The sequence below is a fragment of the Pteropus medius genome, unplaced genomic scaffold (genome assembly GCF_902729225.1).
Source record: "Pteropus medius unplaced genomic scaffold, Ma_sr-lr_union100, whole genome shotgun sequence".
Lineage (NCBI taxonomy): Eukaryota > Metazoa > Chordata > Mammalia > Chiroptera > Pteropodidae > Pteropus > Pteropus medius.
In genome coordinates, this window is record NW_024340849.1 from 46,143,586 (window position 1) to 46,156,490 (window position 12,905).

At 36.3% G+C, this 12,905-nt stretch overlaps 1 protein-coding gene across 5 annotated transcripts in view; it reads left to right on the forward strand.

Moving 5' to 3' along the window:
* The window catches only part of PTPRM (protein tyrosine phosphatase receptor type M), a 699,551-nt gene that overhangs the window by 164,580 nt on the left and 522,066 nt on the right, over positions 1 to 12,905 (forward strand). The window lies entirely within an intron of this gene.

Consider the following 12,905-nt stretch of genomic DNA (forward strand, 5'->3'; position numbering starts at 1 on the left):
GAGTGAAGGGTGTGCTGCATTCAGGATTCAAACTGTAAAACATGTTATTCTGATTTGGATTTCAGGTAAAACACATTTTTTGTACTTTTTAATGATTGTAAAGTTCTTCACTAATATACCTAAATGTGGCAATAATTACATTTAGTGAGTAATCTTGTAAAGGTAGCTGTAAACATGAAATAGAGTTTAACGTAATTCTTAACTAAGCTTTAACAGTTATGATGCCTACCACGTTCTGGCCCTTTCTTCCCACGTTTAGCTCTTTATAACTTCAAAGAAAGGAATATTGAGCTCCTTAGCACTATGGCTTTACTAGACTTCAAAACTTTTCTAGTCCTTGATTATTTACCCATAGCTGACAGTCTTTTTTTACTGTCTCTCCTTTTCCCTTGTATATGTGTATGCTTTTGAATGTGACTTGTGTTTGAATAAGAAGTACTTTAGTGGTTTTTTCCAAATTCCAGTTCCTGCTTTCATTCTTGTCTGTGATGGGGAAAGGGGGAGAGGACAGCAGAGCAGTGCTCTCCATGCAGAGCTGTCTTTTTCCAAACAGGCTTTTTACCCCAAAGGTCTTTTGGTCATCCTTACCTGTTCTCTTTTGAGGATCCAGCTGTGTCTAGAGAAGCTGGGGATGGATGAGGTTGTGGTAGTGAGGAGGTCACTCAGATTTAATCCTAGTAAATTTCTCCATAAGAGTTCATGTAGACTTTCTCTATTATCTTTTAATTTGGTGAACAATTTATAATTTTTCACATTAGGTAGTTGATTTCATTATTGTAGTTCTTTAGATTACAACCTGACTTGGAAAAATTGACTTTTACAAAGGAGCTCCAATACTGCAATATCTTCAGCCTCCGCTGGTTCTGTTTTTGTCACATGATAGCCCATTTCCCTTTACAAAGGGAGGGAGGAATTGGTTATTGTGACCATCTTGTCCTTTTCTGCTTTCTAATGTCTCATAATACCATCTCAGACCAAGTGGTCCAAGTTTTAAATACAGAAAGAATGGGATCCTAGCAGAAGTTGTTCTAAAAATGATATTAAGGATCACAGACCAATTATTTTCTGGAACAATCAGTTGAGTAATTGAAGGACCAAAGGGGAAGTCACTTTGCAAATATCTGACTTTGAAGGCTCTTCTGCCTTTGGAAAAATGGAGCAAGGACATTTAAATGTTCTGTATGAATTTACTCTCATTCTGTTGACTAATAGAATTCTTGGTGATGAATATTAGGCCTTTGTAGCTTAATATCTTTGAATGTTACATCTTCTAACACTTCTGTCAATTCCATACAATTACTGATAGTTACAAAAGGTGTTCCCTCAACTCCCATTCCCCAAAAAGGTGCGAAGTCATTGCTGGGACCTGCAGGTTGTTTGAATGTCAGCTAGTAAGAGAGATGTGGAAAGACTAGCAATCCAATTCCTCTACCTCTCTTTGCCTGTGGACATTGTCTAGATAAAACAAATTTTAATCAAAATGTGATAATTGTTCCATTGATAATTTTTTCATCCAATTATTTTTTTCGCCTTAATATAGAATAGCAAATACTGGTAATTTTTTTCCTATGATGTATTAAACAATCTTTAGTCATGAAAAAAATTTTTTGAGCCCTAGTGTAGACTAATCATGATGCTAATTACTGTGGTAGATGAAGAATTATAAGAAATGATTCTCTCTAGGAAATTATCTATATGAAAAAGAAATTTACAAAAATATAGTTAATAAACAATCTAATATGTTATAAAGAATATGGACTTGTACGCAATTTCCACCCGCAGTGAGAAATTAAAAATTCTCAGTGAAATTTTATTGTTAGAAGAAAATATCACCTTATAAACCCACATATGGTATCCTAAGGTTTAGATTTTAAAACTGAGTTTGTAATATGTATATAAAGCTTGAGTTTTAAATACTATTTAATTACAAAGGCTTTCTCCTCCTCCTCCTCTTTTCTTCCTCTCCTCTTCCTCCTCCTCCTTTTCTATTAATATGTATAACATAATTTATTTCTTTCAAAAACAAATTCCAAAGCTGGCCCTCTTACACTAAAACAGAAACTAGTTTTGTGAGTTTCTCAGGGTAAATAGATGGCAAAATCAGATACAACTATATCTCTTTGACAGTTAAATTTTTAAACCTTTGCATGAAATATTATTGAATTTGTTCTTACACATGTATTTGTATTTGGTCTCGCATGTGTAGGCTGGTTCTATGATGCTTTAGACCAGGGGTTGGCAAGCTGTGTCCTACAGGCCAAATCTGCCTGCTGCCAGTTTTTTATGGCTTGCAAGCTAAGAATAGATTTTATATTTTCAAATGGTTGAAAAAAATCAAAATAATAATAATAATATTTTGTGACACATGAAATTCAAATTTCAGTGTCCATAAACAAAGTTTTATTGGCACACAGCCATGCCCATTCGTTAAATGTTGTCCGTGTCTGGTTTCAAGCTACCACAGCAGAGCTATGTAGTTGCAACAGATACCGCAGTGTCCACAAAGCCTGGATATTTACTGTCTGGCTCTTTACAGAAAATTTTGCTGACCCCTGTCTTAAAATCGTTTTGGCACCAGCATATAGTTGTGGCTTTGGATTCTTGACTTATATTGTTATTGTTTTCTGTATTCATATTATAATTATTAACATACAAACATTATTCCACATTTTTCTTCTTTCAGAGTTTATGTTTTCCAAACTTGGGGCTATTAAAATCAGTAAAAAAAAAACAAACATAATTAGGATTTTCTCTATCGTTTCCATTAATTTGCTACCTATAAAAAATGTGGTTTTCTTTATTGTTTAGTAGTACCAAATTCTCATGGACTATTGTGATTCCAGTGAGCATATAATTTGTTAAAATGAATTTAAAAATTATGATGAGAGTAAAATTTTTGCTTTAATTTTAAAATTTACTGTAACTAAATTAAAATTTTACTTTTTCTGTCTTTTTTGAAATTGATGTTCCAGTATGTAGGATTTGTTTCTCTGTATCTTTACATGTGAGGTTTTTCTTAGCCACATTTAAAAAATTGAAATACAGTCTGGAGCTTTATACAAGCCAACTTGATAACTACTCTGAGGCTGTGACATTGACTTTGGAAATACACATTTAGGCAAATAAATACCAAGCCATTTACATTTTTGTATTTGAAGCCAACATTTATGTTATAGTAGGTTCTATTTTTGCAGCTAGCTCTGAACCATACAGTTTTCCTGATGGTGGAACTATGCCACACATGGTTTCTCTTTTATTGCTAAGTGCATGGTTTATTTCATATCAGTTAATCTCTGTTAACAATGGAGAACTTTCTTAAACTTTGTCATAAAGATTACTACTTTGTGCACAAAAACCCTTGATTAAGTAACCAAATAATAACCTGATACATTTTGTTAGCACTGTTGCATGTTATCATTTTATATACTGAAGCACATGTATAATTATCAGAGTAGATTAAGAAGTATTGATTAAGAAGTATTTTATGGTATAAAAGTACCTACATAGTTTGACAATGGTTGATGTTTTTGTATTTTATTAAGATATAATGTGTACCTAGTGTTCCAGTTCTATAAAATGGATATTTAACAAGTTCCATACCTTATGTTTAAGAAATGTATTTTAAAAATGAAATAATAAATCCATTCATAATATAAAAAATGTAAAGGTAACATAACTATAGCCATTTGATACTCATAAAATTAACATTTATTTCTACCCCATATGGCCCCTGAAGATATCATACCTCTAAAAATGATGTAATTCTGTCAATTTGGGTCCTAGTGCTGGGAAAATGAAACATTATGCTTAATGCTTTTCTGGGTAGTTTAGTCTATGACTAGAGGAAGCCCATGTTGCCTTCCACATCTTAGTTTTACATATTGCAAAATGGGAATGGTGTTTCTGATCTTCAGGGAGATGCTATGACTAAGGATTGGATCATGTGTCTGGGTGCCCATATGAATGGCAGAGAGATGGAAGTGCCAGGATGGAGGAGCAATACCAGCCCTTAGTGCGATGACCCAGAAAATAGAAAAAATGACTGTATTAGTGTAGAGTCAATTTCACATTTGAGAAGATGACAGACAAAGGAATTGAAGTTTCCTCTTTGGGTGCATTCACCAGGCTTATTTTCCTCCTGCTAGGGAAGACTTCCCTACTTATTTACACTTCATGGCTTTTATAGGCCTTAGTGAGTGATGAAGAAAAGACAAAAAAAAAAAAAGGCTTGAAAAGATATTTTTCTTTCTTAAATTTCAGTGTGTCGTGTGTAATATTTTGGCACAGAATATTGAGACAGTTGTCTAATTATCTCATTCATTCTTTGAATCTGTCAACATTCAACAAATATTTATTAAACACCTGCTATGTGCTAGGCACTGTTAGAGATGCTTGGGATTCATCACTGAGTGAACCAAAGAGGATCCTCTCCCTGGTGGCTGCACATTCTCAGTCTGGTAGGATTATTCTTGGATTGCCAAAAAAAAGTATATCCTATAAGACCATGTTTTCCATCACTTATGAATGACTTTCTGGAAGTAAATAATTCAAAAGTAATACAAAATTCAGTTTTTCAGACTCAGTATACTATAGCATCAAATTTAACTTCTTGTATGTTTTGCCTTTTTAAAAAAAGAAGAGCAAAAGACTAAATTGCAGGCAAGTGACGGCAGTGTAGTATCTTCTGATCATTATTCGCTATAGAACAAAGTAATCTTGTACACATAAATAACTCTTAGCAGTTGATAAAATTTTCTTCTTTGCTGTGTATCATTTGATCCTCATGACGGCCCTGGGAAATTAGATAGTGTAACCTCTGTTTTATAACTTTAGGAGGAGTTAAACTTGTGCCGGGCTTATAGGTGAGAGAAACAGCCCCGTTGTTGCTCTTTGAGAGCCAGGGAGTAATCTTCTGACGTGAGCACATTATCTAGTGAAGGGCTTAGTCTTTATCCCAGGTGGCAACTATTTTGATCTTCTCGAAATGAACATGAAGGCTAGTCACTGTGGGGGCTGCTGCCCCTTCCTGGGTCAGATGCTGGCTCTGTCACTTCTTCCCTATTGACCTTACGCAAGTTCTTAAGCTCTCAGTTTCCCAGGCTCCTCATCTGTAAACTATTAGTTAGTAACATATTTTTGTGGTGTGACAGAACTGCAGTAGTAGAGTCTGTTCTTCTGCTAGTTCTATCCTGCGGAGGAGGCAGGCAGTCATTTAATAAGCAGAGAGATGTATACTGCAGTGGTGGGCAGAGCTAAGGGCTGTGATGAAAACCTAAATCGAGATAAGAGCTTAGCAAATGATGGGAGTAGTAGACAGGAACAACCTCTCTGAGCAGAGACTGGAATTCAAAAAGGGATAAATTGGCTATGGAGACTGAGTTATCGGGGTGTAGGGAAGGGCAGGAGCAAAGACTGAGGTGGGGTGAGTGCTGTTGGAGGGTGGGGGTGGTCAGTCTGCCCTGAAAACCATGGAAAGGTGTTTAGAACCTGCCTCATAGTGTTATTGACTAGGTAAGACAAAATAATCCACTTTAGAAACCTAGTCTCATACCTGGCCCAGTACAGTGTTCAGGAAATGTCTTCTTATCATTATTATTAAGTGATTTTCAGAGCAGTTTGGTATGAATTCATCTCTTAGTTTAATCTGGACTCTTTGTGATGGGGGCAGTTCATGCCGAGTTTTTATTTTCTCTTCTAAATGATACCAAATAAAAAATGGAAGATATAGGTCTTCATATAATACTTGAAAGGATTAAAAAAGCAAGCTGAAAGAAGTCCATTAATATACTAACAAAGTTTTTGTAAGGATGGTAGGATTTGGGGTAATTGCCTTATCATTTCCATTTCATATATTTCCTTTATGATCAAGTATAATTTTATAATAGAAAAAAACACTTAAAAATTTTTGGGAGGTCATTAAATTTGGTTTTATTTTAGTTGATTCTGAATATTTCCAGTCACTGAAGTTAGAAAATGAAAACAGTTTTGTTGTCTTCAAGTATCTCATTCAAGTGTCCCAGAGTGAGGTGTTGCCTGACATCCGGATGTAAGATAGTCATTGATGATTGTTCTCCCTCCCTACATCTTACTCAAATCACCTTGGTGAGGCTTAGACTGTTTCCAGTTAGCTTTTAAACAGTGACTAATGAGATAGTGAATAAAATTGGACTGGAATTGTATTCTGTCAACAGTTTCTAAGTTATAAAATTTAGAAAAATAACTACAGGTGATAAAAAACAAAAACACATCAGATCAAGGGAGTTCTTAGTTAAACAGCACAGGGCTCCAGGTACCCTTACTTTAACATGGGTGTAAACAATGTGCTCCACTCAAAGGTAAAAACATAACATAAAATTTACCATCTTAACCATTTTTAAGTGTATAGTCCAGTGGCATTCAGTACATTCACATTGTTATGCAACATCTGTCTCCAGAACTTTTTTGTATTCCCTAACTGAAACTCTGCACCCATTAAACACTAACTACCCATTCTCTATTCTTCCCAGCTTCTGGAAACCACCGTTGTACTTTCTGTCACTGAATTTGACCACTCTAGGTACTTCATATAAGTGAAATCTTACAGTATTTGTCCTTTTGTACCTGGCTTATTTCACTTGACATAATATTTTCAATGATTCACTTTTTACATACAAAAGACTTTCAAGATCAGGGCAGTCTTTTTTTTTTTTTTGAAAAGCGTCTTGATTTTTAATAGTTAAGTGTTTCAGGGGGACCAAGTATGTTATGTATGACCACTTTTTTCAATAGTTTATATTCAGTGTTCAACAAATATTCTTCTTTAAATTTTTTTCTAAATTCTTGTCTTAGCTGATTGGAAACTGTTACAAAAAGAACAGTGGCTAGCTATTTTTAAATATTTGCTTAAAAAGTACACAAATGAGCCTGTATGTATAAATATGTGCTTTTAAAATAGATTTATTTCTTGCTTAATTTCCCATAAAATTGTACAAGATGACAACGTAATAGTTATGTGAAGCCAACTTGTGGAATAAACAGGCGGACCAATTATGACAGATATTGTAAATCTCTCAGAATCTGAGTCATGGAGGGCGTGAGAGGTGCAAGAGGTGAGGTCCACGTCGATGGGATGATGGGGCGGTTATTATAGCCAGCCAGAGAAATTCTCACCGAAGAGTTGGTCACCTCTCACCAATTGTGTGTTCTGTGTGTTGTCCCCCAGTGCAAGGCACTCTCTAGCTGGCCCTGGTCATGTGTAGGAATTATTGTCATGTTGACAATAAGAGTCAAGAGAAGGGATGACAGATTTTTAGTCTTCTGAGCACATATTCCTCACTGGACTGCAGAGGGGCAGAGGGGTGGGGATGGGCTGATTTGAAAACATTTCTCTAAAGATCAGGGAGATTTGCCACTTGGATCTGGGTCTGCTCAGCAGCAGCCTCCCTTTACAGAGGAGAGGATCTTTGGATCAGATGGGTTGTAGGTGGGTCACTAATGTACCAGCTTGCATGGTTACTGGCATGTTAATGGCAGCATTAAAATTGCCCTTGCACAGATACCCACATGGGGAAGGCCTTGGAAATTCTATGTGGCCTGAGGGGTCATCCCATTCTCCTGCCTGAGTCAGGCCAAATCATCACAGGCCCAGGCTCCCCTTTAAGTGCCCTAGGGACTTTCCATGATCTAAGAAATTGAAGAACTGAATAAATTTAAATAAGAAAAGGTTAAGTCTATATTATTCTTTTCACCTTAAGACCAGGAAGAAATGTAAGTTCTGTTTTGGAGCACCAGCTGTGTGTGAGGTGCTGGAGATGTGTGTTTCGGGCACTGATGATGTAGTGGTGAACTGAGCCCAGTTTTCCAGGAGACATAGAAATGAGATAGCCAGTGTTCCGGTGGGGGCCAGGCCACTGCCCAGACCGAGACTGATGGGTAGGGACAAGCAGAAGGCTTCTTCTAGGAGGAAGCAGCTCTCAAGAGGGGCCATGAGAGCATGAGGATGAGGCCCGAGCAGGTGGGCACGCCAGGTGGAAGAAAGTAGCATCCTGTCTCAAGGCCATGAGAGGAGGATGGGGGAGCATATGCACTCTCAGAGCTGCTCAGGAAGCTGCCAAGAACCAGGAAACTAACAAACATGGCAGACTGGGGAAGGGTAAGGTAGAGAGAAGAGCCCTGGGGGAAAGACTCTCAAAGACCAAAGGCCTTATGGAGCTGGGGAAGGATGTGAAGCTAGGAAGTAATATGACTGTTGTTTTCTGGCAAAGGGAGGAAAAAAGAAATTATTTGAGTCTGTATGCATAGAGGAAAATGCAAAATTTCTCGTAAGGGCGTATCAGAAGTTGTAATAAGGAAATTTGGTTAGTGAAGAAGTACCATAAAGCATATGAATATGTAGGAGAATGCCCTTGTTCTTGCTAAATTTTTGCTAAATTGTTTAGGGGTAAGCACCTTGGATGTTTGTCCAGAAAAAGTGTGTGTGTGTGTGTGTGTTGAGAGCGTGTATGTACAAATGTATTAAAATGTTAATAATTGTTAAGTCTAAGTGAAGTATATATAAGTATTTATTATACCACTTTTTCAGCTTTCTTATAGTTTTAAAACTAAGCAAAATTTGCTATATGTATAGGCAAACAAAAGACACGAGTAAGGTGCACTGACTTAGTGCCATGCCAGTGCGACTGTTATCCACTGATGCATTTTAGGCAAAATGCTATCCTGTCAAATCATATTTAAAATATTTATATTTAAAAACCTGGGTTGAGTCATGTCTTCCCTTTCTGAGCATACTGAGATGATTTCTTGGTCTTTACTGGAGAAATTTAGTAGAGCTGATGGACCAATTTTAGAGTGACTAACTTCAGGGATATAATTTTAGGACTTTCTAAAATAGGACAAATGCTTCATGCTGTGGTCTTATGCCTCAGTGTGTGTATCAAGTATAAAGATCTTTATTCTATTGGTAGATATTTTAGTGGCTAACTAAACTTTGAAAGAAGATGTATAAGGAATTATTAAATTTTATTTTTGGATGCATGCTTGCATTCATTTGTATCCAGTCTGTAACATGGGACTGAATTTAGAAAAAGTCATACAGCATTTCTTGGCAAACTCCACAAAATGATTGTACAGATCATTATTTTAAACAACTGGCCTTTTAATGCATAAACTGATATTTTATTCTAAGAGATCGTGATAAATTACATCTTAACATGATATTTAAAAGCTTAAGTGGTTGTAAGGGAAATAAATATGGCTATTTAATTAATTTTTGGCTGGACAATCATAATGCCTTTCTCTGGTGGGTGGACAGCTGATTATGCGGCAGTGTCAGAATAAGACATGCAGGGCAGCATGTGAATATAGTGGTACTCTCAGAAAGGTGTCACTGAAAATTTGTTTTTTGAAATGAACTGTCCTGATTTGTATGCTTTAGATTGTCTAATACCAGGTTGTTTCTTGTTTTTATTTTATTTTTTAAAAAAAACTTTTTCCTGGTTCTTTCTAGGGAACTTGAAAGAGACTTTTTTTTTTTTTTGGTATTCTGTTATTCATAGAAAATGTACAAAAGATTGAAGTCCTTGACATCAGACTTGGAGAGTAGGTTTGACCCATTGCTGTTTAAAGCAAATATAAATCAGGAGTTATGAAATGTCTCTTTAGTCATTCCCTTTCATGCTGCTTCTCTTTCCATCTCTGCTGACTGTGACACTTGTCCTGTTAAACACACATCTTGTGAAAATGGTGTCACCTCCTCAATTGTACTCTATAAACACAACGTGCCTTGGTTCCTCCTGATGATCCTGGCTTACTGTAAGGGTGACAGGCTGCAATTTGTGAGCAGGTCAGTGACTGAGCTGATGACAAGCAACCTTTCTAACACTGCAATCAATGCTTGTTATTTGAAAAACAAAATGATACAGTTTGTATTTTTTAGCAGGTGGGTCATTGGGTAAGCCCAACATTGACATGTGAATTTGTTACTTGGGCTGGATAAAGTAAGTTCAGACAGGAATGTTAATTTATTTGAATTAATCTGGGTTTTGTTCTTATAAAAAGGTATTGGACATTTGTTAATGGCACAAGTTATAAATAGTTGGTTTTATAGTTAAAGGCTTTTAGAAAGCTGGTTTTACACAATAACACTGAAAGTGAAATGGAAATAATAAAGTCAAATAATGTCATATTATTATCATGAAAACAGTTTTGATCTTGTGAACTCCCTGAAAGGGTCTTGGGGATTTCAGGGATCCCTGGAAGATACTTTGAGAACCACTGACCTAGACTTCTTAAGTGATATGCCTACCTTGATGATTTAAAATTAAAGGCTCAGAGGAGTTTGGAAGGCAAAGAAGGGAAAAAGATTTTGGAAATATTGCACAAAAGATATCTCTGAGTGTTATAATTCACTTTTTCTTTTTAAATAGAGACAATGTGAATAGTTCATTCCTATTGTTGAAAGCTATTCCTTCTTTATATTAATAAATACCCATTTTAAATGAAATAGAATACATAAATTACATTATATGAAGCCATATAACTGAATATTCTAATTCTATGAAGGTTGAGTTTATGAAATCTCATGCTCTAGAAATATTTGAAAGTAGGATTAATATTCATATATTTGAAATTGGGTGTAGGCTTTCAGGACAGCAGACGATTGGATAAAATGAATTATTTAAACTTATTCATATATGGGCAAGCCTGTATAAATTCATTCAATAGTGCTACTTCTGAGAGTTTTAACTGTGGAACTGTCACATATATGTTGTCATGATAAAATAATTTCAGCCCCTTTTATTATGAAATGTATGGTGACAAAATGATATGAAGATGGCTGAACCTTATTTAGGGAGACTTGGAAATTGTGCTTGATGGCAACTGCCTTTGAATTGATAACAGATCCCATTGGTGAACTTACCATTCTCACATCTTCCATTAAGAGCCCCATTATGTGTGATAACACATTTATTTCCAAAGATATGAATTTTTACAGAATTTGCTAGTATTTGAAAGGCATGCTAGATAAACATCTTCTGAACTTAATATGGCCGTGGAAAGAGTTAGCAGGGAAATCTGGTGATCTTTATAGATTCGTCCAGTTAGTACTTAAGCTTGAAGAAGGAGACAGAAAGGGTGACCTTTCTAGTTCTTTCTAGTGCTAGGACCTTTTCTCCTTTTTCAATAAATACTTATGAAGCACCTGCTGTGGGCAGGCACATTTTTTACCCTAAGAGATGAAGAACGTCACAGACAAACTAAATACAAGGAGGCGATACTTTACTTGACAGAAAGACCAAGTATTAAAATAGAATAATGCACTGAAAAGAAGAAAAGAAAATTAAATTCATAAAGTGACAAAGGTTCACTAAAGATTAATTTTATCTACTAATTGCCTACCCATTACGGTGGCTTTTGAAGCCTGGAACTCACTTTAGAAAGTCCCCGCTATTTGGAGACCCCTACAGACTGAGAACACTTCAACTAGGCTTCCTAAAATTTTATAGATGTAATCAAGAGCCAGAAGCGGCCATCTGTCCATTTAATGTAGCAGGCATCCACACCTACCCCCCAAGAATCTGAAGATACATCCTTCTCCTTTGTCAGGTAGAATCATGTGGAGGGAAGAGGTGCCTTCGCTGAGAGAATGTCTTTAAAAAATGCTTATATTTCGTTCATACATTTACTCTGACACTGAAAAGAGAAATGGCCTGTAATTCGCTTCGTTTCAACTTTTAAAATCACAGAAGTATATAGTTGTGACTGGTGTGGCTAGTCACACTTTCTTTAAATGAGGTAGTGTTTTCTTTCTTATTTAATTTATTTTTAATAAGATTTTTTAAAAGCGTTAGGCCAAATCACACTTTCTAATTTGGGTAATTCCTTCAGTCCCCCAGCAGGTGGAGACGTGTAATTCTTTGCTCTTTTGTTGGATGGGCAGCTTCTTGCCCCAGGTGACATTCCCTCGCTTCTCTAGTTAAGTGGCAGGTTTTGCAAATGAGCTAATGAATATGTCCTTTGCAATTCTCTCCATCCTCTACTTTGGCCCAGTTAAAGTTTTTATTTATTCTTGCATTTCATAATGTCTTTATTGTTAGTGACCTTCCCCAGTAAATCAGAACAATATTTTCTTTAATGACATATCCACTGAAAAGCAAAGAGCAGAGAACTTCCTGAGCTCCAGGGGAGCAGATTTAAATCCACTGCGATCTTTTCACAGGCCATAACCTGCCCATGTTTTAGTTCAGAGTAAATCCCAGAGGTGAGGTATTTTTCAGCCAGCAGGGTAAACTTTGGTCACAGATTTTCTGAGGTAAACTGTAGGGAACAGAGAGAGGGTATCCTCATTTGCCTCTACATGAGCTCTCCCACAAAGAAAAGAATTTTAAAACAGTCTCAGTTTCAAGGAGTCTTCTAATTCAAGTTTCTTTTTCTTTCTTTCTTCCTTGGTTTACTTTTACCATTCAGTTCACGTGAGTTAAAAAAATAAATCTCTAAGACTCCACTTTGACAAATTCAGCGAAACTTTAAAAAATATTATTGCCACGAAGCCCTTTAGAGCAATTGTTCCCAATCTTGTTGGCACCTGAGATCGGTGCTCTTATGAGAGTCTAATGCCTGATGATCTAAGGTAGAGCTGAGGAGGTGATGCTGGGGAGTGGCTGCAAATTTGATGAAGTTTCACTTGCTGGCCTGCTGCTCACCTCCTGCTGTTCAGCCCAGGTCCTAACAGGCCACAGACAGGTACAAGATCACGGCCCGGGGGATCAGGGATCTGAGGCATGCCACTTGTATTTCTTGCTCTTCTTGCTATTTCTACTAATTGATGGGGAAAATTATTGAGTTTTAAATTCTTAAGTCCAGTGCCTTCTAAACTGATGAACTTTCCTTTAATACATTAAAAAGAAAGATAACTCCCTGAGGTAATT